The sequence below is a fragment of the Trachypithecus francoisi genome, unplaced genomic scaffold (genome assembly GCF_009764315.1).
Source record: "Trachypithecus francoisi isolate TF-2019V2 unplaced genomic scaffold, Tfra_2.0 Lachesis_group10, whole genome shotgun sequence".
Lineage (NCBI taxonomy): Eukaryota > Metazoa > Chordata > Mammalia > Primates > Cercopithecidae > Trachypithecus > Trachypithecus francoisi.
The window spans coordinates 123935521-123962653 of NW_022681455.1; the positions used below are offsets into that span (position 1 = coordinate 123935521).

At 43.8% G+C, this 27133-nt stretch overlaps 1 protein-coding gene across 1 annotated transcript in view; it reads left to right on the top strand.

Annotated features, from left to right (window-relative positions):
• Positions 1-27133, top strand: part of CDH13 (cadherin 13) — a 1187477-nt gene that overhangs the window by 600498 nt on the left and 559846 nt on the right. The gene's annotated exons all lie outside the window — the stretch shown is intronic.

Consider the following 27133-nt stretch of genomic DNA (forward strand, 5'->3'; position numbering starts at 1 on the left):
TGCATTATTGTGAGTTTGCAGTGAGAAGATACTATAAGGGCATTGGAGGCATAAGGTGCTGGACAGACATAGAGCAGTAGCATGATGATAGGTAGTAAAGTCCCCACCCTCCAGCAGAACCTTGGCTGGGCAATGCGCTCAAGGGTCTCGGGCCCTGGGAGGAAGCGGGTGCCTTCCAGATTTCTATCTCGGAAGACTTGCCAAAGACTTTTCTGAGCATTTTCTGGGAGAATCCCCTGTCAAGGAGAACTGAAGAATGAGCTATGTGTCCCACCTTATACCCAAGGGGGAATCGGGTAGTTGTATAAATTGAATGTTGGTGCCCTCAGAAATACCCAGTTCCACCTGGCCTTGACAGTAACCAGAGGTGACCTGGCAGCTATTGGTGCCCAGCTGCTGTAGGAACAACCAGCAATCGACTGTGGATAGATGCCCTCTTCTCTCTCCATGCCCATCATGGGAGTCTCCAAGAAAGTTTGGGCACAAGGAACTAAGGAAAGATACAATAAATTTCATAATTTCTTAGCAGAGTGATCAAGAGCTCTGGGGTCTGATATGGTTTAGCTGTGGCCCCACCCCAGTCTCGTCTTGAAATGTAGCTCTGACAATTCCCACATGTCAGGGGAGGAACCCAGTGGGAGGTAATTGAATCATGCGGGTGAGTCTTTCCTGTGCTGTTCTCGTGATAGTGAATAAGTCTCACGAGGACTGATGGTTTTATGAATGGGAGTTCCCCTACACATGCTCTCTTGCCCACCATGTAAGAGGTCCCTTTGTTCTTCCTTCATTTTCTGCCATGACTTTGAGGCCTTCCCAGCCATGTAGAACTGTGAGTTCATTGAACCTCTGTCCTTTATAAATTACCCAGTCCCGGGTATGTCTTTATTAGCAACATGAGAACGGACTAATACAGGGTCTGAGATCCTCCATTCAGATCTCAGTGCTACTGCTTACTGAGCTGTGGGAACTTGAGCAACACTCTTACCCTCCTTGATTTGGGATTCTTGTCTATAAAGTGTGAATAGAGCTAACGCTTTGGGGGATTATAAAAAATGAAATTACTAGTTTTGGCTAACTAGTAATTGCTACATAGCTAATAAAACAGAGCTTGGGCTGCAGCTTGGAGCTGCTCATACTTTTTAGAAACTGAGGCTGTATAATATTACAGTAGTTAAAAGCATAGATTCTGCACACAGCCAGATTGGCTGCATTCAAATCATGGCTATCATATACTAGATGTGGGAACTTGGCAAGGTGTCTGCCTCAACTTCTTAACCTGGAAAATGGGAATAATAATAATGATGATCCCATAGGATTTCATAAGGATTAAATGAACTAATACATATCAAGCATTTAGAAAATGCCAGAAACATAGTAAGCACCATATAATCTTCCTACATGAGGAACAGTAATCAATTATATTAAAGGTGAAGGAAGGTAAGTGAAAACCCAAAGGACTCCAAGTTATAGCCCAATTCCTCATCTCCAGCACAAACTTTCCTTGAAAAATCTTGAGTTTTTACTATACTTTTATAGTCTACTTCATAGCATATTGATTGATTGAGCAATTCATTCATTCTACATACATTTAATTCAGTATTTATAGGGTGAGGGACGCTCTTCAAGGTGGATATAGTAGCAACAAGACACACTGGGTTCCTTGCTTTCATGTATCTTTTATTCTAGTTCTTTGTTTCAAAGTAAACTGGCTTGAATTGCTCTCTTCTGTGGGTATGTGACATGCCAGGAAGTTGTGCCTTGTTTATAACATGGCTTGTTGATAACACCGGCACGGGGTCATGTACCCTCATTGGAAAGGCTGCTGGTATTTAGTGGGAATGCAGTTTCCTACACAAGTACTTGCGTTACTTATGACTGGCAGACTAGGACCCAGTCATTAGCAGTGCACTCTTCAATGGGCTCATGAGGGCCTACTTTCTGATGCCATTTCCCTCCATGCCTCATGCCCTTCAGTTCAGTCATTGTCCTGTTTTCACGATACCCTCGCTGAAGCTTCTTACACTTGCTGAAGCTTCTTCCTTGAAGAAGCACGTTTGAGGAAGAGCCCCGATCACTCTGTAGTTCTCCTATTTTTAGACAACGAGAACTGGGTTACTCTCACGTTGGTCTACTTTGGGCACAGGAATGTTGCAATTTCAGTTCATTTTAAGTGCCTATTTAAGAATAAGTTACTATTTTAGTAGTACAGCTAGATCCTTGGTGTTCATGGTAGTCAACATTGTTGGTAGCAAATGAAGTTCTTCAAAGAGTAGAATGGGAAGTCTCCAAATCCCCACATTTTAGTTTCTAGTCTTGCAAGTTTAAAAAGGAGAGAGCCTGCGGGTGAATGTGTTGCCATGATAATAGCGCCAATGTTTCTATTGTTTAATGTTGTGCTACTCACATGCAAGTATGTGTTAATGTATTAACATTTTCCCAATCCAACAAGAAACATTTTGATCTAAACCTCAGGGATTTGTATGATAAGAAATAATCTGAAGTACATTTGTCCTTGGGCCCCTGAAGTGCATCACCATTGAAGCTGCTGTTTATTGAACACTGCATGGCAGATATTGTGCTAAACACATTGTATACATTGCTCCTATTCAATCCATTTCACACCACAGACTTAAGAAGTAGGTGTTAACACCATTTTACAGATAAGCAAATAACTGTTAAACAACTTTTTCAAGGTCTCACAGCTGGCATGTGTTGGATTTGGGATCCATATCGGTTTCTTTTCAGCTCCAAAGCCCTGCATTTTCAGTTGCTAAGAAACACTCTTCCTATTTTATCCCCAACTAGATTTTAGATCTAATCTGTAAATTCTTTAGCTCCTTTCCTAGGAACTCTGCTTACTGGAGCTGGGAAGGGAGTTTGACTGGCTGGGTGATCTATTACTTTTTAAAAATCATCCCATTTCCATGACCCACTGCCATCTTGCCACTCCTCCCTGCCCCAGCCCCCAGAAGAACTTCCCAAGCTTCTGACCCAAAGTAGCACCTGGGAAAATAATTTATCTCTTGCAGTATTGGAAGCTGACATACTAATGCAAAGCCTCCTGAAATATTACTCATTATTATGCATTTTGCCAGCATTTGAGTGATTTGTGAACTCTTCATTGGAATAAAGTACTGTAAATGATTCATGAATGACCAAGTTTATGAAATTCTATAAAAATATTAGCAGGTGGTAATGATTCCCTCACACTGCGAATATGATCTACTGGCTGCAAATTTGCCAATATGGGATGACAGGAGTGGAGTGGGAGACCATCTGTTAGGCAGGTGGGGTGGGGGAAAGATGGGGAAGGGAGTTGGGATGGGCTCTGCAGGAGGTGCAAGGCAAAACAAGAAGCAGGGCCAGGACCATGGTAGCAGGCAGGTGTCCTTGGCAGGAGACCTTCACACTGATCTGTTGTCCAGTGGGAGATGCTCAGATAACTGGGAATGTCAGAACTGGGTGGGAGAAGAGAGGAGCATATGGAAAAAGAGGCAAAACTAACTTTATTGAGCATCTATTAAGTGCCCAAGAATTCCCTAGGTCCCTGATTTTTTACTATTAACGTTGGGGTGAGCATGTCTTGAACATTTACAGTGTGCCAAGGCTCCATGCCAAATACTCAAAATGATGGTCTCAGCTCATCTTCCTAAAGATAACCTTGACACATCTATCACACTCAATTCTAGAACAGGTAACGGGAACCACCTGTGTTCCTGGCCTCAGAACATGGACAGGACCTTACTGCCACCTTCTGAATATTTGCTCACATTTTATACTATATAACTTGCTCTTTTTCAAGCCAATTTCTTAGTCAAATTTTGAATTTGTGGTCAAGAATGTTGTCATAAAATTGAAATACAACTGGCAGTCAGAGGTATCCTCGCTCATATATTTTCTTTCATTAATGTGGCTGTACCCCAATTCTAACCCATCTGTATCTCCATGACAATTTGGCAGAAAATACATTAAAGTGAAACATGCAGCTGTCATGTGGAAATAGGTATATCATAATGTCCGTGCTTATAAGATGATTGGGAGATATAGATGTACCCATATGAGAGAGTTATTAAAGTGATTAACCTGGTTATTATAATGTCCATGTTATGAACAAATGATGCACACATTACCTTGATGGGATTGTACTACACCTGATTAGACTTGTACTTGGAAAAGATCCCAGCCCTCACTAGTAGGGACATGTTACATAAGTCTTCTTTGTCCTCTACTCTGGTCTCCTCCATGGCTACCTTTCCTAGCCAGGGTTCTTGGTGGCAGTCAACAAAATCACCTCCAACTAGCTTACAAAGGAAGAGATTTATTAAAGAGTACAGGTAGCCAGTAGGATTGCCCAAAATGCCAAGTAACCTAGCTTACAAGGCCAGATAAGGTGTTGCTACAGGAAATACCCATATATGAACTATTCTAGGGCAAGGTTTTTCAACAGTGGCACTATTGAAATTTGACGCTGGATGATTCTTTGTTATGAGGGGCTATCCTGTGAATTGTAGGAGGCTTAGCAGCACCAATGGCCTCTACCCACTAGATGCCAGTAGCACCCCCACCCCACCTAATCTTGACAATCAGAAATGTCTGCAGATATTGCCAGTTGTCCTATGAGGGGCAAAATTCTTTCCATTTGGGAACCACTTTTAGAGAGAAGTGTCATAGTCCATTTTGTACTACTATAACAAAATATCCAAGCCTGGGTATTTATAAAGAAGAGAAACTTATTGGCTGTCATTTCTAGAGGCTGGATAATCCAAGGTCAAGACACTAATAGGTTTGGTGTCTTGTAAGGCCATTCTCTTCTTCCAAGATGGTGCCTTGCACCCTGCACCCTCCAGAGGAGAGGAAGGCTGAAATCTCATATGGCAGAAAGTGGAAGGGCCAAAAGACAGCACCTATTTCTGAAAGCCTTTTAAATTAAGACATTAAACCTACCCATGAGGGTGGAACACACATGCTCTAATCACCTCTAAAGGCCTCCACCTCCCAGTACCATTACACTGGCTGTTACATTACAACAAGAGTTTTGGAGGGGACAGGCATTTCAGCCATAGCGAAGAGTCAATGTTGCTGCTGTCTCTTCCTGCCACTTTGCTCTGACGCTCACAACTGGATGTGGCAGCTCGTCTTTGGCTACCTAAAAGAGCCGGGTGACTCTGCCATGCTCAGAACCTCTGATCTGCAAAGCACAGCTGTGGCCTTCTGCCACTCACTTCCATCCAGTCTCACCCTGGTGCATCTGCAGGAAGAACCTAGACCATAAGCAGGATTCTAGCTGCAAGAGAGCTGGGTCAACTTAGTTTTTAGTTTTTCCAGCTTCCTGGTACAGGAAAGTCCGCTAGCCGAGCACTGGAGGGGTTGTTTTCATCTACCACATTGTCATGTCATGAGTGTAATTTTTTTAAATTCCATAGGTTTTTGGGGAACAGGTTGGTATTTGGTTGCATTAGTAAGTTCTTTAGTGGTGGTTTGTAAGATTTTGGTGCACCCATCACCCGAGCAGCGTACACTGAACGCAGTTTGTAGCCTTTTATTCCTCATTCCCTTCCCACCCTTCCCCCCGCCAAGTCCCCAAAGTCCACTGTATCATTCTTTTGCCTTTGCATCCTCACAACTTAGCTCCTAATTATGAGTGAGAACATACAGTTTGGTTTTCCATTCCCGAGTTACTTCACTTAGAATAGTAGTCTTCAATCCCATCCCAGGTTGTTGCAAATGCCATTAATGCACTCCTTTTTATGGCTGAGTAGTATTCTGCCATATATATATGTATACACACATACCACAGTTTCTTTATTCACTCATTGATTGATGGGCATTGGGGCTAGTTTCATATTTTTGCAATTGCAAATTGTGCTGCTATAAACATGTTGTGCAAGTATCTTTTTTGTATAATAACTTCTTTTCCTCTGTGTAGATACCCAGTAGTGGGATTGCTGGAGTGCGATTTTATACCAAGTGAGAGTCTGTCAGTGAGAAGCTTAGTTACCGAAAGGCAGGTAACAGGTCACACCTAGGGGAGTGTGTTTTCACACCTGTGATCTTAACTTCTCTCATCATTGTGGTCCCGTCAATCAGTAACACACATGTGGCCTAGGTGAGAGCCCTGAGTGGGACAAAACAAAGAATCTGGGTTAAAAGCCCAGGCTTTGGTGCCAGATCTTTGGAGGGAAGAATCTTGACTCTACTATCACATGAACCCTATGAAATTGCCATTCTTACAGGTGGAAAAAAGGTGAACACTGGCAATTTCATGGTTCATTCTAATACTCTGACACCTTTAGCAAGTTACTTCTCAGCCTCTGTTTTCTCCTTTTTACAACGAGAGTGAGATTACAGTATCATCTCCTAAAAGTGTTGTAGTTAGTGAGTGTTTATCATTCAGCCCAGTCACTTAGTAAGTGCTCTGGAATTGGGAGCCAGCCTGCCACGTATCGGTTTTATAGTTTAAGCTCCCTGCAGGTAAAATGGAGTTGAAAGCACTTGTGAGGCAGCAGCTAGCAGGTAAACAGTTGAATGTCAGTAACTGTCTGTAAAAGGGAATCATCTCACTGGGCAGTTTCAAACTGTGACCCTGGACTAACAGCATCACCTGGGAACTTGTTAGAGCTGTAAATTGTTAGGTCCTTTCCCAGGCCTGCTGGATCAGAAACTCTCGGGGTGGGTCTCTACATCTGGGTTTTAGCAAGCCCTCTAGGTAATCCTGAGGCTCACTGTAGTTGGAGGAACACAGGTCTAAATACTCACACTCCTGGGTACTAACATCATGGCAGCTGACCTGCTTTGAACCAGTCTCGTTACAGTTCTTGTAGGGTAACACGTGCCTCAAGTGTGCTTACTCCTCCTGGTGCTCCGGTGTGCCATTTGAAAGCCCTCTCCATCCAATTCCAGCTCTTCCAAACTGTTTTCTTTTTGTTTCATTAGTGGCACCTGAGAGCCAGGCAAATTTGTCCCGGGCTTCCTTGCTGCATCCTGTCTGGACTTTGGATGACTGTTAAATGCCATGTGACTGCATGTTTGCTTGTTTCTCAGCCAGAGGTGAAGATGTCCTCAGAAGATTGGAGCTGGAACAGGCTGATGTAATTCCCGATAGGGGGAAATTAGTGTTGGGGTCGGCAGAACCAGCTTTATCTGCCTTAGTAGATCTGTGACCTTGAACAAAGCATTTGTGGTTCTTGAACTTTGTTGCCCTTAAAATCATCTGGGGAGCTTTGAAAACCCTCAATGCCCAAGCTGCACTCCAAACCAATTAAATCAGGATGTCGCAGAGTGTGACCAGGTGTCAGTACGTTTATATAATTCTCAAAGTTTTTCCATCGTGAAGCCAAGTTTGAGAACTGCTGTGTTACTTGTCTATACCCTAGTTCATTCATAATTAGGAATTAATATCATACCAACCAGCTAGGTATGTTTGAATATCAAGCGAGATAATGCAGGAGTTTCTAACACATAATAAAAGTCAAAGATCTCATTTCTCCCAACTGCTTGACTCTGAGCAAACATCTGAGGCTGCTTTCTAATGCCTCCTTTGACACAAACACTTAAAAATCGGAATTCAGAGAAACAGAATTTAATAAACGAACGCTTGTCTTCTGACTGCTTGTGAAAAAATAATTCGAAGTTCGTTCGCAGCCCCTCCCTATCCCTGCACCTCTGAGCACCTCCACCTGACTTTTTCCAGTTCATCTCTTCATATTTCCAAGCACTACATTTTATTACAACCCGGCCTTATCTGTCAGGTGCAGCTGGCGAAACTGAGGCATGAAGAGGTTAAACGACCTTGCGGCAGCAGCCACATACCTGGATTACACTGCTGAGTTGCTTCTGACTGATTATTTATTTGGTCCACTAAGCAAAGCTGCTTCGTCACTCAGGGCTATGGAAACATATTTTTCTCTGAACTTCATTAGCACAAACTCCTCAGAAGAGGTTCAACTTGAATCTTGGCAGGTGGGAGAACCCCACATTCCTTAATTTTCTCTCCTCCACCCCCACACTGGGCTTTGCACCTGCGGCGCCCGGCCCACACTCGGGGCTTAGCAGACATCCATGGAATGAATAAATGGTTTGATGGCTACATTTTTTTTTCTTTTTTTCTGTTTTAGTTGTCTAACTACAACCAAGTCTACTTCGTCATGCTGATTCTTCACATTACTTGGCAGCATTTTCTTTCCCAAGGTGCTGAAGCATCGCAATATGTTGGGACTGGAAGAGCCTTAGACCCATTTTGTCCAGACCAGCTGCCCAGTGAATTTACAGGGAACAAGTTAAATAACTGGGCAACTGCTCAGACTCCCAGGACTTGAGATTCCCTGGCTATGTAACTATCCCTCAATGACGAGCATTGTGACTGACACTCTGGGACCAGATTCCCACATGCAGGGACGGGGTGGGGGGCATCCATTCCAGCCCCCACCACCCACTGGCCATGTACGTGCCTTCAGCAATCAGCATAAAGATATTTATTTTTATTTGGTAAAAATGAGAAGAGAGGCCGGGCGCGGTGGCTCAGGCCTGTAATCCCAGCACTTTGGGAGGCCGAGACGGGCGGATCACGAGGTCAGGAGATCGAGACCATCCTGGCTAACCTGGTGAAACCCCGTCTCTACTAAAAAAAATACAAAAAACTAGCCGGGTGAGGTGGCAGGCGCCTGTAGTCCCAGCTACTCGGGAGGCTGAGGCAGGAGAATGGCGTGAACCCGGGAGGTGGAGCTTGCAGTGAGCTGAGATCTGGCCACTGCACTCCAGCCTGGGCGACAGAGCCAGACTCCGTCTCAAAAAAAAAAAAAAAATGAGAAGAGAGAGGAAGAAGAAGTGTATTAGAGGTGTGGACTGGAAGAGAGAGGAGCCAAAGAGGGGATACGGACAGGTTGATCCTCCTACGCTGGGACCCTGAAGTAGGTTGAAGACCCATGGGTTCGAGAACAGGAAACGACTGAGGTCATGTTTTATGAAAGACTCTTCAAGATTGAAAATGAGGGCCAGAAGCTAATTAAATTGATCACAAACGATTGGGTCAGAAACCGGATTTAAGCACCACGGCTATGGGAACAGGTGGCCAAGGATTACACAGTTGGAAAGAGAGGCCTCTTCTGACACCTGCAGCCCTGTGGCATGGGAAGTGCTGGTCGCTAGGGGTGGGTCACCGTGGTGACATTTCCCCCAGTGGCCCTGATAAGGGTGGAGGCAGCAGCAGTTGGCACGTGGTATGGAAGCTGACATTGGTCAGGGAGCCCTTGTGAAGCCAGCCTTCGGCCTCCCAGGAAATACCTAGGGAATAATGTTGTGATGGGGACTGAGTTCCCCTGGGGCAGGTTGGAAGCTGGTGGTCCCTATGATCAGGGAATAAAGGCAAATGTGCCTCATGTCATCATCCCATGCTGGGAAGTCAGCCAACCTCCACGTTACCCATCTCAATTCTTGCCTGCCCACTGGTTCCTTTTTATTTGGAGCAGATGCGTGACTGCTCTAGATATGAAATAGGGAGAACCTGTGAGCAAACCCCCCCCCCACGGTAAAACGCACGTGGGGGAGCATGCTTTTTGGCCAGCTGAGTCTTATTTTCCAGTCTAGAGAAGTGAAGGCAAACAGGGAAGCAGCTGAGGACCATAGAGCCGGCATCCACGCCAGGCAGCGCAGACTCGGCAGCTCCACCAGAAAGGGATTCAGCTCAACCTAGGGGTCCATTACAGTCAAAGGACGCTGATCGGGCACCCAACTTGTGTTAGCCACTATTTCACAGTGCTGTGGATACAGCAGCAAACAAGCACCAAATCTCCGCTTCATGGAACTCTGTCCATCTACAGGCATCAGTGAGTATGTGACAATCCGGTGGTCGTAATGCTGGGAATAGACACAGAGCTGATAAAAGACATAGAGGGTGGTGAGAGACACTGCTTGGTCCAGGAAGGCCCTCCTGGGAGGGGCCATGAAAAGGGAGGCCAGATGGAAAGTCTCCTGAGGGCAGGAATGAGTGCTGTTCTTACCTCTCACATACCCCTGACAGCTGTTCTCAACCACAGATGCTTTGGTCCCCTAGCAGATGCCTGGCAGTGTCTGTAGATGTTTTTAGTTGTCACAACTTGGGCTGTTATTGGCATCTGGTGGGTCAGGGATGCTGTTCCGCATCCCGCCATGCACAGGACAGTCCCCACATGTCCTCAGGGCCATGCTCTGCAGGCTCCTTGCATGGCATTGGCCACTCGGAGGGTCTAAAATTATTGCATGGTTTGTTCGCTCAGTATTCATCAGGCTTGGATAGTCAAGAAATCTGTCTTCATTTCTGGGGCACCACAACAAGGGACGCTATCTCTGTTCTTGTAAAGTTCACATGCTAGCTGGGGCAATGATTTGCAGCAATCGACTGTATTATGTGAGGAGGGTCATGTTACAGGTTCAGCCTTCCAGAGGACATGAGGTCAAAACAAGTTCTCAAGAATGAGAAGGAAGCCAGGGGACGGAGACGTGGATGGGGCAGGAAGGGTGCCGTGAGGACTTATGGCACCTCCAGGGGAGTGCGTGCAGTTGAGGGCAGAGGAGGGTGGGGCCGTGGGGGGTGCTTGATTAGAGGTAAAGGTGGGACTCACATGCTAAGGCGTGAGCTTAGACATGAGACTCCTGCAGTGAAAGGGAGAGATGGTGGAGGATTTTAGGCTGAAAGTGACATATCAGATTTGGATTTTACAGGGACTGATCCGGTTGACATGCGGGGGATGAATGGGAGGCAGTGAGTTCTGTCTCTGGGTCTTTGAAGCCAGAGTGACACACATCAGATAGATGCAGTTTTCACCCAGGAAGACCTGGATAGTGAATGGGATTAGTCCAAACTCATAGTGAAGATATTAAATAGACCTTGGGATGAAAAGAGGAGCAGGAATGGGGAATTGTGGGAGGAGGGCAGGCCATACCGGACCTCGCTAGGGCAGGATGAGGTGCTTACATTTTACTCTAAGGAAGCCTGAGTCTCAGAGGGTTTTCAGCAAGGGAGTGACATCCAATTTGCATTTCAAGAAGATAAGATTTATTTGAGCAAGTCAATAATAACATTCAAATTGTCATGACATAGAAATTAATTTAAAAATGCATTCATTTGTTGAGACCCCACTATCTACCAGGCACTGGGGAAAAGAAATCAAAGATAAAACCTTGCTTTCCCTGGAGCTCAGACTTCAAGTTTCCTTCTACACATAGTAAACCAGAAAACCTTTATTGTTCAATTCACATGTGGAGGGGTGGGGAGCATTTTGTGCACTGACTGGTTCTCCTCATTTAGTCTGGCATAATTTCCATGCCAAGTAAATATTCTCTTTTAAAAATTTAAACTTAGAGATTTTTTTTTTTCTTCTACAAGGGTTTATCAGTGGTCTATCTCAAACTTTATTAAACACAGTTGGCCAGAGCTGTTAGCTGTTGATTCGTTTGATTGGTATCTGTTTTAAGATTTTTATTATCCAGAAGGCTTATCTTTTTTCACAGTGAGGCATTAGGTAATAAAAGAGATCATTTCCATATTATTTTTCTTTCTTCCAAAGGTGCAGATGTTTACATGATGGGCTCCTTTAAGTAAAGTCCACCTTTTCTGGAATCATGTTGGAAGGTCTGCAGGCCCATGATGAGGAATTCTCTTATATTCTCTAACTCAGGAATACTCATTCCTGTTTCTGCATGTGGGACCGAACTGAGCCATGTTCAGTGTGCCAGACCAAACACTCTGAAGCTGGACTAGAGTAAAAGCAAACTGGAGAGTCGCATCCTCGTTAAATGATGGCTTAGCACGTAAAACATTCTTGTGACTGGATTGTCAATGTTTGACAATAAGATGCTGGGAGGAGAGCCCTGTGCTCTTCTGAAATTGATCGTGTCCCCCTTCAATGGATCATTAATACCTGGGGAATACGCATATAAAAGGGGTAGACCCACTGCAGAGGTCTTGAGCAGCGGTCAGAAAGGCTGAGAAAAATGGGCAGCTGGTATTTCGCAATCAGTCGTGAATGCATTTTCTATTCCTTTTCAGTTTTTATTGCGGAACCTAATCATGAACTCTACTAAAGTCACATTAGTTCCTGTTCAGTGTTTCTTATCTCCTGTGATGTGGGGCTCTGGTAATTAGCAGGGCTGTTTCAGCTCCCAAATAAAAAGGAAATATATTTAGAAAGTGGATGTGTTAACTGGGGAAAGCAGGCACAGGAAGGCCTGCGTGAAGTATCTTTCTCTTGCTGAGGTAGGCTGCAAGTCGATGTGGAAGAAGTTCTAGATCATAGTGTGTGTTCCCTCCGTGACCACCCCCGCAATCCTCTTGACTCCCTATTCCCAAATCTGGGATTATTTTTAGAAAGCTGTCCCAGGCCGGCACGGTGGCTCACGCCTGTAATCCCAGCACTTTGGGAGGCCAAGGCTGGCAGATCACCTGAGGTCAGGAGTTTGAAACCAGCCTGGCAAACATGGCGAAAACCCCGTCTCTACTAAAAACACAAAAATTAGCTGGGCGTGGTGGCAAGCGCCTGTAGTCCCACCTACTTGGGAGGCTGAGGTAGGAGAGTCGTTTGAACCCAGGAGGTGGAGGTTGCAGTGAGCCAAGATCACGCCACTGCAGTCCAGTCTGGTGACAGAGCGAGGCTCTGTCTCAAAAAATACAGAAAAAAAAAACGCTATCCCAGAGGATATCAAACTGAGAAGACAAGTGTTTCTTGGGAATGCCACAATGTGGATGGCATAATTTTGGGTCAGCCCGGGAAATCCAGGCCCTGAGATAGAAGGAAGGCAAAACTGCGAATTCTCTGTTTGGAATGTGAACCAAGCATATGCCAAGAGAGATCTTGGAAATACCATTTCCATCCCGAATGGTTGCTCTCTTTGTCTGCATGCCTTCATCTTCCTCAGGCTCTGACCTTCTCCCAGCTCTCTAAACTTGAGCAAATGCCCAGAACAAGGCCTGGTGCTAGGATTGGAACAGGGAAGACACATGGAAATGAATAAGAAGGTCACATTCTAGATAACTTGCACATCGCGGCCCCCTTTTTATAATAATCCCTTTCTCCATCCTCCCCACCCATCCTCACTTCCCTCTCTTCTATGAACAATTCAGTTTAACTGTGTAGGTTGGATCTTGGCATGCTGGTACCCTGAGATGATGGAAAGTTGCCTTCCTACTGAAGGTCAGCCACAGAAAGAGCATCTGTATGTTGGCAAATCTACTAGGTTCAGGGCTCTCTGAGGGAATAGATGGGAGAAAAATTTTGGATTCACTTTTGATTGTACTTCCTGATGGAGTCAGGATTGGGGTGAGGATAATTGCACGTTAACAAGCATTGATCGCACATGGAGTGGTCATCCTGTGCAGCAGTGAGTCCCCTGATGGTTGATGTGTTCCAGCAGGAGGTGATGAGTGCCTTCAGGAAGAGCATAGAGGGATTGTTACTTTATGTAGTTAGATTAGAAGTATGGGGTCTGCAAACTGTGGCCTGCGGGCCCACTCCAGCTTCACCCACTCATTGCATATTTTCTGTGGCCTCTTCCACCCTGCAGCCGCAGGGTTGAATAGTTGTCAGAGTGTGACCTGCAAAGCCAAAAGGACTTACTCTTCGCCTCTACAGAAAAAGCTTGCCAACCCTGGGCTAGTAAACCCTGGTATGGGTTATATGTTTGTCCCCTCCACATCTTATATTGAAATGTGAAACCCAGTGCTAGAAGTGGGGCCCGGTGGGAAGTGATTGAATTGTGGGGGTGGACCCCTCATGAAAGGCTCAGTGTCATCCCCTTGGCGACCAAGTTCTTGCTTAGCTATTTCACATGAGTTCTGGATGTTTATAAAAGAATGTGACACAGAAACAGAAAACCAAATACCGCGTGTTCTCACTCATAAGTGGGAGCTAAATGATGAGAACACATGGGCACAAGGAGGGCTTTTCAGAGGGTGGAGGGTGGGAGAAGGGAGAGGATCAGGAAACATAACTAATGGGTACTAGGCTTAATAGCTGGGTGATTAAATAAATGTTTACAACAAACCCCCATGACACAAGTTTGCCTGTGTAACAAGCCTGCACTTGCACCCTTGAACTTTAAAAAAAAAAAAATGGCTGGGCGCAGTGGCTTATGCCTGTAATCTGAGCACCTTGGGAAGCTGAGGTGGGCAGATCACTTGAGGTCAGGAGTTCAAGACCAACCTGGCCACCATGGGAAAATCCTGTCTCTACTAAAATTACAAAAATTAGCCAGGTGTGATGGCACATGCCTGTAATCCCAGCTACTAGGGAGGCTGAGACAGGAGAATCGCTTGAACCCGGGAGGCGGAGGTTGCAGTGAGCCAAGATCATGCCAGCTACACTCTAGCCTGGGCAACAGCAGGACCCAAAAAAAAAAAAAAAAAAGTGTGGTACCTCCCTTCCCACACACGCTTTGCTCCTGCCTTTGTCATGTTATACGCCTGCATCCCCTTTGCCTTCCACCATGATTGTAAGTTTCCTGAGGCTTCCCCAGAAGTTGAGCAGATGCCAGCACTATGCTTCCTATACAGCCTGCAGAACCGTGAACCAATTAAACCTGTCTGTTTTATAAATGACCCACTCTTGGGTATTTTTTTATAGCAATGCAAGAACAAGCTAACACAAACCCTCATTTAGAAACTGGTAGCTCCAGTCCTTTGATATCTAATTTTAAGAGCTTTTGAGACTATCATAGTTTATGCATTAAAGGAAGTTTATAAGTTTCCCCTTTTCTGGATATTTCCAAGGAAAGGCAAAAATGTGTCCCCCTGAAATGATGGTGATGTTTTCTGACCTAGAGATGAACTAAGTCCAGTCTGGAACAGGCTCCCCAGGAAGCATTTTCATGGAGGTCAGTGTGAACCCACTTTTGCACATTGGTGGCAGGGGCAGCTTTAGGTCCCTTGAGGTTGTCTGCACCCCACTTCCCAAGTAAACAAAATAATGACTAGAAAATCTTTGCAGGAAAGGGGAAATGTGCAAATATATGAGACAAAATTGTTTTTCTTTCCCAGCAGTTTTCCCCCTTAGAACCATTGCACAGGCCTGAGCTACCCTAGGAGTCTGTTTTGCTCCCAGGCTCAGCGTGAAGCAGACCCTTACCCTCTAACACAGGAACAGCCACAGCAATGTTGATGATCATAAGCAGTGCTTGCAGGCTTGGCTGGTCCTTTATAGATGCTATCTCACCAATCCTTGTGCTGACTCAACGAGTAGGTACCTGTATTAGTTTTCTATTTCTGCCCAAACAAATTGCTGCAGCCTTGGTGGCTTAAAACAACACAATTTTTATCTTACAGTTGTTTAGGTCAGAAGTCCAACATGGTTCTCACTGGGCTAAAACCCAGCTATGGGCAGAGCTGGCTCCTTTTGAAAGGGAGCATCTTTCTCCTGCCTTTTCCAGCTTTGGGGGGCCACCTGCATTCTTCAGCTCATGACTCCTTCCTCCATCTTCACAGCCAGCAATGGCAGTAGCTCCTTTCACGCTCACATCTTTCCTGTTCTCTCTTCCCCAGCCCTCTTTCCTTTATAAGGACCCTTACGAGTCCATTGGGCCCACCTGCATAATCCAGAATCCTTTAAATTTATCTAGTTCACAACACGAATCCTCTTTACCATGTAACCTAACATAGTCAAAGTTTCCAGACATGAGGATGTGGGTGTCTTTGGGGGCCATTATTCTACCTACCACCACACCCCTTGTATAGATGAGGTAACAGAGACACAGAGTGGGTTAGGAACTTGTCTAAGGTTACATAGTGCTAAGTGATGGATGATCTTAACCTTCGACCCCAGCTATTGTCATGTCTGGAAAGCAGGGACGGATAACATGGCCAGCACAGTGTCCAAGGGGCTCCCCTCTTCTGCTGGCTTCAAATAGGGTGACGGCCAGAGGGAGAAGTAACTCTGGATGAACCCACAGGGGCAACTCTGGAATCTAGCTCTGAAAGCTCACAGGCAGTGTGTGGCAAAACTGGTTTCTCTGATATGTTTTCCTTCCAGAGTGGGAGTGTTCAGCCTCTTTCAAATCTTCCTTTTTTTCATATATGTCACCTAGGTGTTTTGTGGGGATGATTTTCTGCAGAATGAGTGAGTGTCAGGAAACAGCTGGCCACTTGATTTTTATTCCTGTTAGGCGCAGTCCTGGGCACAGAGCTGCTTTGCATTCGTTACTTAGCAAGAAGCAGGCCCCAAATAGCCACCTGCCCCGAGGCCCTTTTGTCCACTGGAGGGGATGTGTGGTTAGATGGAGGGTAATTGATAACGCAGGGTAAGTAGGGAGAGGGAAACCCCTTGAGGTTGGACCTAAGCAGCTCTAAGTCCAGACTCCTGCTCCAGTGCAACTGACGCTAAACAACAACAGCAGACTTGACTGCACACCGATGGTGGTCAGGTGTGGCGTGAGTGTGTCTCCTGAATGATCACTTAGAAATTAAGTCTCCCCCGCCATGCCAGGGGCATTGTTCTAGGCACAAGGGATGTTAGAGTGAACAAAACACATTTGTAGCCCTACCCCCAGCCCCTCTGGAGCTTATACTCCTAAGGACCTTAAAGGTAGAGATTGTTTTTGTCCACTTTGCATATGGAGAAACTAAGCTTAGGGAAGTGTCTGGAAAAACGTCACATGGTAGCTGACAGTGAAAGAACCAAATGACAAATCCACCTCCTCCCCTCCAGAGCCCCAGCTCCACACACTGGCTCTGTTAACTCTTTAGTTTGGGCCAGGCACCGTGGCTCATGCCTGTAATCCCAGTGCCTTGGGAGGCCTAAGCAAAAGGATTGCTTGAGGCCAGGAGTTCGATACCATCCTGGGCAACATAGAGATCCCATCTCTACAAAGTAAATAAACAGATACATAAATTAGCACGATGTGATGGTATGCACCTATAATCCTAGCTACACTGGGAGGCTAAGGTGGGAGGATAACTAGAGCCTGGGAGTTCAAGGCTGCAGTGAACTATGATTATATAACTGCATTCCAGCCTGGGTAACAGAGTGAGATCCAGTCTCAAAAAAGTACATATACGCATACATAAACAGTTGGTTTGCTGGGAAACACCCTCCAATGCACAGGTCAGCCCCTGCCACTGAGAATGACCCAGCTCCAAGTGCCAACAGTGTCACTGCGGAGAAGCCCTGGTGCAAAATGAAAATAATAAAATCCACCATAGAGTGTTGCTCTGAGCTTTGAAAGCCGTATCACGTGAACCTTGATCTAACCAAATCATGTTTTCACTCACTGGATTTTCCGCTGGAATCGTGGCATGTCAGGGCTGTGCCTAGCCAGGCCCCCCTCCTATCCCTGACCCAATTTCTGAGAAGTGGCCAGTAACATGGTTCTAGAGGAACTTGCCAATGCTCATTTTTTAATTCTATGTGGTGGTGGTTTTTTTTTTTTTAATTTTTTTTTCTCATTGTAGAAGACAAATTCTATTTCCTTACTCCTGAGGGGAAACTAATTCCAGCAAAGGCCATTTGTCTTTGGTACCTTAAGATCTAGATAATTTACTGCAAGTTTATTTTTATTGAAAAATATGTAGATATTATTCAGAAACACAATTTTCAACTATACGGCACACTTAAGCACGTATTTTTAGTGCTAATACATAGACTGAGGATATATGCTAGAATGTGCGTTTCTCAAAGATACTTTTTTCTTTTTTGTGACTCACTGCCTTTGAGGTCCTTAAACTTGTGTGCTATGAAGTGCTAAAGGATTAAAATATTTTCAAATGGATATTGTGCTATAAGTTATGAGTTGTTACCATGTGACTGCAATTCAAACTCATGATGCTTTATATAGCTTAGATGATTAATTCAGAAATAATTTGCATTTAAATGCATTTAAGATATTTAACTTATGATTCGAAATGTGCCTATTTTAAGCCTAGCAGAAGTACTTCAATCTCCAAAGTATGTGGACGCTCTAGTTCTCCCTAGTTTGTGGACCTGAAAAGGATTTAGATATTCATATAGAATAACTTTTCCAAACTAGTTTTGAAAACATAAGAACTGAGAGATAGGCCCTCCCAACACACACGCACATGCACACACACAAACGCACACACACACAGGTTTTGTGCTTTGTGCTCTCTTGGGAACATTTAAGATACATTGCAAACTACAATTGCTTCCTTAAATGTACAGTGCACATTTGACATAGTAAAGATATTTTGAAGATCTGTAGTCCAGAAACCTGTTTAAGCCAACATATTACACACTTTTAAGAAAGAAAAGTTTTTAATAATATCCCATAAGAACTCTTAACCGTTAAAGAAATTACTCTTTGAATAATGCGAGAAAAAATTTAATTAGTGAAACCCTAAGGAAGTAATCAGCATGGAGATTCCTGATGGGTGCCAATGTGCCTTCCTAAAGTGCTGGATGGTTATTCTGGAAAAACAATTCTGGAGACAGATTCTGGCATTAACTATCTGTGGTAACATAGTGGTAACTAGGTTCTTCCCACTTCTGGTTGTTTCAGCTAATTAAAGTATAAGGGAGTCCAATAATTCATGAATGGATAAACAAATTGTGATACATCCTTGCAATGGAATATTATATAGCCATAAAAAGGAATATCTAGAGTAGGTAAAGCCATAGAAACACAAGGTAGATGAGTGGCAGAGGTGGGAAGGAGGGCCTACTTATAGGTCTGGGTTTCTCTTTGAAGTCATGGAAATGTTTTGTAACTAGACAGAGGTGGTGTTTCTACAACATCATGAATACACTAAACATGACTTTAAAAATGATTTATTACCTCAGTTTAAAACTCCTCAGTTTAGAAGTAAAACTGAGTTTCACCTCAGTTTAAAAATCACAGTACACAGAAAGAGGTAAGGGAGGTCAGAAAAACTGGGCAGGAAAACCCAGGTGTGAGGACCAGGAGGAAGAGGGTGGGGTAGAGGGGGCAAGGCAGATTCGAGGGGGGACGTTCTGCCACATTCTTGAGGGTGGCATTGGCAGCTTGTATGTAGATGAAAACAATTTTAGGAAACTGCAGCCCAAAGTGGTGTTCCGTACACAAGAGATGCCATCAAGAGAAGGTCACCAAGGGAGGCAGAAGAGCAGCCTCTGCCCATCTCAGTGGAGAGCTGAGTGGGCATCCACCCCATGGTGATGCTCATGACCACAGCCTGGTGACCCACACTAATGTCTTTGCTGTCAAGGCAGACACAAGTGACGATGAAACTAAGCTTAACTTTTGGTGTTCTTTACTTGTGTAAAGGATCATATCTTACATGTAGAGAAGGACTAGACCAACGCTGTGTAATAGACCTCTCTGTAATGATAGAAGTGTTCCATAACTGCATGGTCCAATAGGGAAGCCAAATAGATGGTACTCCATATGGTGACCATTGAGCGCTTGAACTGTGGCTAGTGAAGCTGTAGAACTGAGTTCTTAATTACTGGTTTTTTTTTTTAATTTAAATAGCTGCATTTGGCTGATGGCCTTCCTACTGGAAAGCACAGGTCTTGAATGTCATAGGTGAAAACTGTCTTTAGCATCACATGGGCCTATGTTTTAATACTAACTTTGCCTCTCCCTTGCTATGTAATTTGAGGCAAGTTGTTGAATCGTGAGCCTTAGTTCCTCATTTGTAGAAAGGGAGAAATGAGAGAATATGCCTCCTAGAGTCACTGTCGAGATAAAATGAGGTATAGCATATTAAGTACATGGAAGTGGGCAACTAGTAAGTACTTGATAAACATTCTTTGTGTCTTTGGGTATTGATATCCTGTATGTGTCTTATGCAGCGGTGCTTTGAGAAAATGAGGTACAGAGAGATGGAGTAACTATGCTCAGGTCACATAGCCAGAAGGCAGAGGGCTGGGAATTTAATCCCAGATGTTCTGATGCCAAAGTCCATTTGCTTGCTGCTGCACTGGGTTTCTCTTGGAACCATGGTTACCAGATTCATCTCTGCCTGGAGCATTAGACTGGGACTGAGGAATGGATCTCGTTTTTCCTACTAGCTGGTAGTATGAACTGTTCTGGTCTTTGTTGAGATGGGGTATTAGTCCATTTGCATACTGCTATGAAGAAATGTCCAAGACTGGGTAATTTATTTAAAAAGAAAAATGGACTCACAGTTCCACACATCTGGGGAGGCCTCCCAATCATGGTGGAAGGAAGGAAAAAAGGCATGTCTTACATGGCAGCCTGCAAGAGAGCATGTGCAGGGGAACTGCCCTTTTATAAAACCATCAGATCTTGTGAGACTTATTCACTATCATGAGAACATCATGGGGAAGTCCCACCCCTATGATTCAATTACCTCCCACCTGGTCCCTCCCATGACACGTGGGGATTATGGGAGCCACAATTCAAGATGAGATTTGGGTGGGGACACAGCCAAACCATATCAGATGGGATTTCTTGCAGGACTTGAAATCACACACGTGATTGTGTGATGGATTTCTATCTCCATAGTGGTCGGTCTTTCTTACCCAGGTTGGTTCTGGGTAGGTTCTGGACTAGACTGGCAGGGGAGATCCTGGTCTCTGTCATCTCAAGCACCTGAAGTCAAATCTTTCAGAAAAGTGATTTAACCCGTCTCCACATGTGGGGTTTTTTTGTTGTTGTTGTTTGTTTGTTTGTTTGTTTTTTGGCATTGAGCACTTCTTGTTGAATGCCTTCTTTTTCATTCTACATAAAAATGTCTCCAAGTCATGGAGAACTTAGTCTGGCATGGACAGGGGCAAGATTGTCTTCTTCTCTGATGGTTAGTTGGAAAGGACACATCCTGTTCTCCTCACCTTTGGGCTAAGAACAGAGTTTGGCCTTTTAATGAACAGTTTGTCCTGACTTGAGAGAGAAGTCAAAGGCAGGCATTGCAAAGTGCCTTGCGTGTGCTGTACTGTTCCTGGCATCTCAGTTACATTCTCCACAGGTGCTTAAGAAGCTAACACTCACTGCTGGTCGGGGAACTGGCCCACTCTAAATACAGCCCCTGTTTCATCACACTTGCTGTTTTACAGCCCTACCATACCATTCTTGAGAGAAATAAAGTGAGGTTTCATTAATGTGAGAGATCAACAGTAGTTCGGTTGTAAGTTATCACTGCAGAGGGAGAGCAGCAGGTTCAGCTCCTCAAGTTGGAAATAAAAAAGATGAATGGGAGGAGGAAATGAACTTAGTGATCTGCCGCCTGGGCACTTTGTCACGGACGCATGAGGAGAGAGGGGAAAGGCTTTCCAAACACAGATTATATACCAAAGGCAATTAATAATTGTTCAATCCTTCCGGAGAGCCATTTGTTGTGGTGATATTCACATGACTGTCTTGAACACCATGGCACCAGGAGGGTCTTATTTCGCCACCCACCAAGCTGGGGGCATCATGCTGGCTAATTCTCTGCAGCTGCATTTAACTGAAAACCTTTCTCTTAAGATTCTGGGGATCACAGCACACAAAGAAAATAGGCATAGCATCATTCCAGTCTGTCTGCTTTCTATGACTGAGCTGATTTTTTCTGGAGCTGAATCTGTCTTTTCCACCCGTTCTACTCTCATTCACTCACTGGTTAATTCAACAGATGCCTACTCAGCTCTTACTACCTGTCAAGCACTATTCGAGGCACTCGGTAACAGCAGTGAACCAGAGTTCCCACCCTCAGGGAACCTACAGCAGAAGAACAGGCAGGTGATGAGAAATGCCCCTGAGTAAAGTTAAACAGGACCAGGAGGATGGGGAATTTGTGGAGATAGGGGAGCAGGAGGAGGTACATGATATTCTAGTCTATATATGATGATCAGGGCTGGCCTCTCTGAAGGGGAGACATTTAAACAGAGATCTGATGAAAGAGAAGGTTGTGAAATACACAAATATCTGCAGAGAGAGAAAGCCACACAGGTGAACAGCCAGCAAGACGGCTGAGCGTGCAGGAGGTTGGGTGCGGGGGAACTGTTGCAAAAGGTAAGGCCCCACAGTCTGGCAAGCTCAAGGCAAATCATACGGAAAGATTTTTTTCTTTTAGCTGCTCTGTCTTTGCTGGGGTATCCCTCATTTCTTTTTTCACCAGGCCCTGACCCCTTCTTGGCAGCCCTGGCAGCAAGTGCAAAGGCCCAGAGGTCAAAGTGGGCTTAGCATGTGTACGGAACATAGGCTGGGAATGGGGTGGATCACTCAGGACCTTGGAAACCTTTGCATGGATTCTGGCTTCTGAGTGAAACGGGAAGCATTGAAGGTTTTGGACAGGGACAGGATATATTCAGATACATCTTTCACCAAGAATGCTGTAAACAGATTGGAGGGGACTTCAGTGGAAGTGAGGAGCCAAGCTGGAAGTTACTGAAGGAAACCAGGTGAGAAAGAGGAGAACTTGGATTAGAGCATGGGGCTAGAGTGCCCATGGCCAAGGTGGAGGTGATGAAAAGTGGTTGGATTTGTGCTATGTCTTGAAAGACGCACCAGGATTTGCTACTGGATTAAGTGCAGTATGTGACGAAAGAGAGAAGTGTTGAGGGTAGTGGGAAGATTTTTAAACTATTTCAACTTTTAAAAATTGTGTTTAAAAGAAAAACACGTAACTTTAAATTTACCATTTTAACGATTGGGTTTTTTTTTGTTTTTTTTTTTGTTTGTTTTGTTTTTTTGAGAAACAAGGTTTCACTGTGTTGTCCAAGCTGGCTTCTAACTCTTGTGCTCAAGTTATTCTCCTGTCTCAATCTCCCAAGTAGCTGGGCCTACAGATGTACACCACTGTGCCTAGCTTCTTAACCATTTATAAGTGTGCAGTTAAGTAGTATTAAGTCCATTCACGTTGTGTAACAAATCTCTAGGACCTCTTCATCTTGCAATACTAAAAATTTATACCCATTAAAAACTAATTCTCCTTCCCCTAACCCTCTGATCTTGGCAAGGATCTTCTCACTTTCTGGTTCTGTGATCTTGACTGCTTTAGATACTTTGAATGTGTGGATTCATACAGTATTTGTCCTTCTATGACTGGCTTACTTCATTTTGCATAATGCCCTTGAGGTTCATCTGTGTCATCTCATATGACAGGATTTCCTTCTTTTTCAAGAATGCATCATAGTCCATTGTGTGGATATACCATGTTTTCTTTATCCATTATCCATTCATCTGTCAGTGGACATTTGGGTAGCTTACACCTCTTGACTATTGTAAATTACACTTCACTGGGTGTGCAAGTATCTCTTTGAGATCCTTCTTCAAATTATTTCAAATTATTACATCCTCCTAGGTATGTAGCTAGGAGTGAGATTGCTAGATCATACGGTAATTCTCTTTAGCTTTTTGAGAAATCTCCATACTGTTTTCTGTAATGATTGTGCCATTTTATATTCTCACCAAGTGTATACAAGGGTGACAATTTCTTCATGTCTTTTCAACACTTACTATTTCTGTTTACTTGATAGTGGGCATTTTAATGGCTTTGTGCAGTGACACCTCATTGTGGTTTTGCTTTGCATTTTTAGGATGAGTGATGTTCAGCATCTTTTCATATGCTCATTAGCCATTTGTATAACTTCTTTGGAGAATTGTCTCTTCAGGCCCTTTGCCCATTTTTTAACCAGGTTATTTGGATTTTTGTTGCTGTTAAGTTGGGGACGTTCTTTATAATTTTCTGGATTTTAACACTTTATCTGATATATGTCTTGCAAATATTTTATCCTATTTAGCAAGTTGCCTTTTCATTCTGTTGATTGTTTCCTTTGATAAGCATAAGTTTTTAAGTTTGATGTAGTTTCATTTGTCTAGTTTTTCTTTTGTTGTCTGTGCTTTTTGTGTCATATATAAGAAATCATTACAAAATCCAACGTCCTGAAGCTTTCCCATTATGTTTTCTACTTGGAGTTGTATAGTTTTAGGTCTCACAAATTTAGGTCTTCAATTCATTTTCAGCTGATTTTTGTATATGGTGTGAGGTAGGGGTCTAACTTCATTTTTGCTTGTGGATATTCAGTTTTCCAGACACCATTTGGGACTGTCCTTTTCCCATTGTGTAGTCCTGGCACCTTTGTCAAAAATATTTCAGTCATATACATAAGGGTTTATTTCTAGGTTCTCTATTCCGTTTCATTGACCTAGATATTTGTCTTCATGTCAATACGTAGAATTTTGATTACTGTTGCTTTGTAGTATGTTTATAAAGCAGGAAGTATGAGGACTCCAAGATTTTGCTCTCTTGAACCAAAAGATGGACAGATTGCCATTTACTGGGGTGGTGATGACTGAGAGAAACAGGTACTCTGAAGAATATAAGGAATTGTCTTGTTCCATATGAAGGTGCCATTAGAAAAATAGGTTGGTCATCTTCTGACACCAAAAGATTCTTCCCCAGATTGAGTTGCAGCCAATATAAACATAGGCCAAACTTTTCTAAATCAGATGTGTCTGGAGAGGGTGGAATGGCTGTCAGAATGGACTGGGCTTCTAGGGTGACATACAGGTCCAGGCAGTGAGCCAACCAACATCACTTGCAAGATTGAAGAAGCTTCAGGGAGTTAGATCCGTGCAAGAGAAGATCCTCATAGAAGAGGCAAAATTCTCTGTCTTGGGGACAATGGCAATACTTGGGAGAATTCCCAGAAGGCGATTGTTTTAGATGATTGTCTTCTTGGAGACCAATGTTGAGGAAGACTCTGAGGCTGCTTCCAGATGCAGCAGGATGGAGAATGACTGTCAGTTGGCAATGTCTATCTTTGGAGACAGACATATCAGTCACTCTCACACTTCCCCTGACTAAACTGGATTCTCATGTTCTCTGGCTCGGAAGGAAGTATCATCAAGTACAGCTAACATCTTTGAGCATATACCATGTGTCAAAAACTATTCAGAGAGCCTTTCTTGCTCTTTATAAGAAATCAGTGAGGTAGGCACTATTACTATTTTCATTTGAATGTTGAGGAAACTGTGGGACTGACAGGTTAAGTAGCTTACCTAAGACATGGTGAGTAATTGGTATAGCCAGGACTTGAACCCTGGCCACCTGGCTCCAATGTCCAGGCTATTAACCACCATAGCTCCAAAGAGAAGCCTCGTACCAGGGCCTCAGGCTGCCTGGGGCTTCAGGAGCTTTTCTCCTCTATGGCTGCACTAGTCTGTTTCACGTGGCTGATAAAAACATACCTGCAACTGGGTAATTTATGAAGGAAATGAGGTTTAATGCACTCACCGTTCCTCATGGCTGGGGAGGCCTCACAATGATGGTGGAAGGCGAGAGGCACATCTTACATGGCGGCCGGGAAGAGAGAGAACTTGTGCAGGAAACTTCCCTTTATAAAAGCATCAGATCTCATGAGACTTATTAACTATCATGAGAACAGCACAGGAAGGGCCTACCCCCATGATTCACTTACCTCTCTCACCTGGTCTTTCCCACAACACGTGGCAATTGTGGGAGCTACAATTCAAGATGAGATTTGGGTGGAGACACAGCCAAATCATATCAATGGCTAAGACTCTATCTGTGTCCTGGGGGCTGGGAGATTCAGTTGACAATTTTTATTCCTCTTGGCTTCAAAGGACTTAATATAGGATCATCACAGAATGTATTTATTGTCCAAAACTGGAGTGCTTTTGAGAGCAAAAAGGACTATATTAATATTTAGGCTAGGACTGTAAACATAAACCAGTCTTGTCCTGAGCAAACTGGAATTTGAGGTCATTGTATTGATGGTCAGTTAATAAATGAGATCTTAGCCTCAGTGAAAGCAAAATTTTACTAGAATAGGCAACCTATTGAACACACACTTTATCCAGATGGCTTAGATTTAGATCTTTTAAAAGAGTAACATCACCAGTTTAAGTTGTTCTTCTTCATTAACTATGAAGCCCTTTCCTATATGGGCTTATCAGTGTTGTAGGAAAGGCTTTCATGGAACCATATAATTAATCTCTCTAGAAACGAAGAATTCTAACGTCCGTCCTCACTTCTGCTGCCAAAATTAGAAACATACATATGTGTCGAGCTTTCTGCTTGGTGAAGGTGCACTGACCACTCTTTTTTTTGGCATCCATTTATTTTTCCTTGCTGAGCTTTCTGTCTGCATTTTCATCTCTAGCTCTGTCTTTACTGATAGTGTTTGTTTTAGATTTGTGAGCTCCAAGAGAGCTAAGACTGCACACTTTGAATGGACTTTACTGTGTTGGCACACCACTTTGTAAATAAAGGCATTATAATTCATTCAACAAACATCTAGTGATGGTTACTGTGTGTGAAGCAGTATACATAGCACATGGAAGATACTCAAGGGTGTGGCAAAAAGGGTTTCTATTTCCCATAAGTTTATCAGCAGTAAGAAGTAACACTACTAATGCCTGCTATTTATAGATCCCATCTTATGTGTCAGAAACTGTGCTCAGTGTTTAACATACATTCTCTCAGTAAGTCTGTGCCACTGAGCAGTGTTTCTCTAAGTATTTCTCCTGGAACACTAGTTCTTGCAAACAGTTGATGAATGCTCTGTGTGTCAGTGGTCCCCAACACCACCCTCAGATTTGGTGATTTGCCAGAAAGACTCATGGACTCTATATCTAGTTGCATTTGTTGCTAAGGTTTGTTACAGTGAAAAGATTCCCAAAAAAATCAGCACAAAAGGCACATAGGCAATGACCAAGAGAAACCAGGCAACAGCTTTCGAGTGAAGTCACACAGGACACACTTAATTCCCCCAGCAACAAATCGTGACAATGAGTATAAAATGCTGTCTAACAGGGGAAGCTCATTAGAGACTTACTGTCCAGAGTTTTTACTGGAATCTGGTCACACAGGCACGTTCTGCCTGATAGGTACCAAATCCCTGAACCCCAGAAGGAAAACAGGTGTTCAGCGTAAGCCATATCTGTTTGTACAGTTGAGGCACGTTGAGTCACTCTTTTCAGAGAATGGTAGGAACCTTCCCCAAATCATTCCCAAATACCAGCCAAGAGCCAAGCTTGCAGGCTGACGTTTCTAGGGATGGCAGTCCCACACTTTCTATGTTGGCTCTTTTCTGGATGCTATGCCAAAAAAAAAAAAAAAGTTTCATAATCAAATAATTCTGAAAACCTTGATCAACCAATGTTAAGCTGCTTTCTTTACCTCTGGACTCTAATTTCCCAGACTTATCTGGCTCCCTGCCACCCCCCACTGTACATCTTAGAAGATTTTTGTTTTGTAGGAAACAACCAC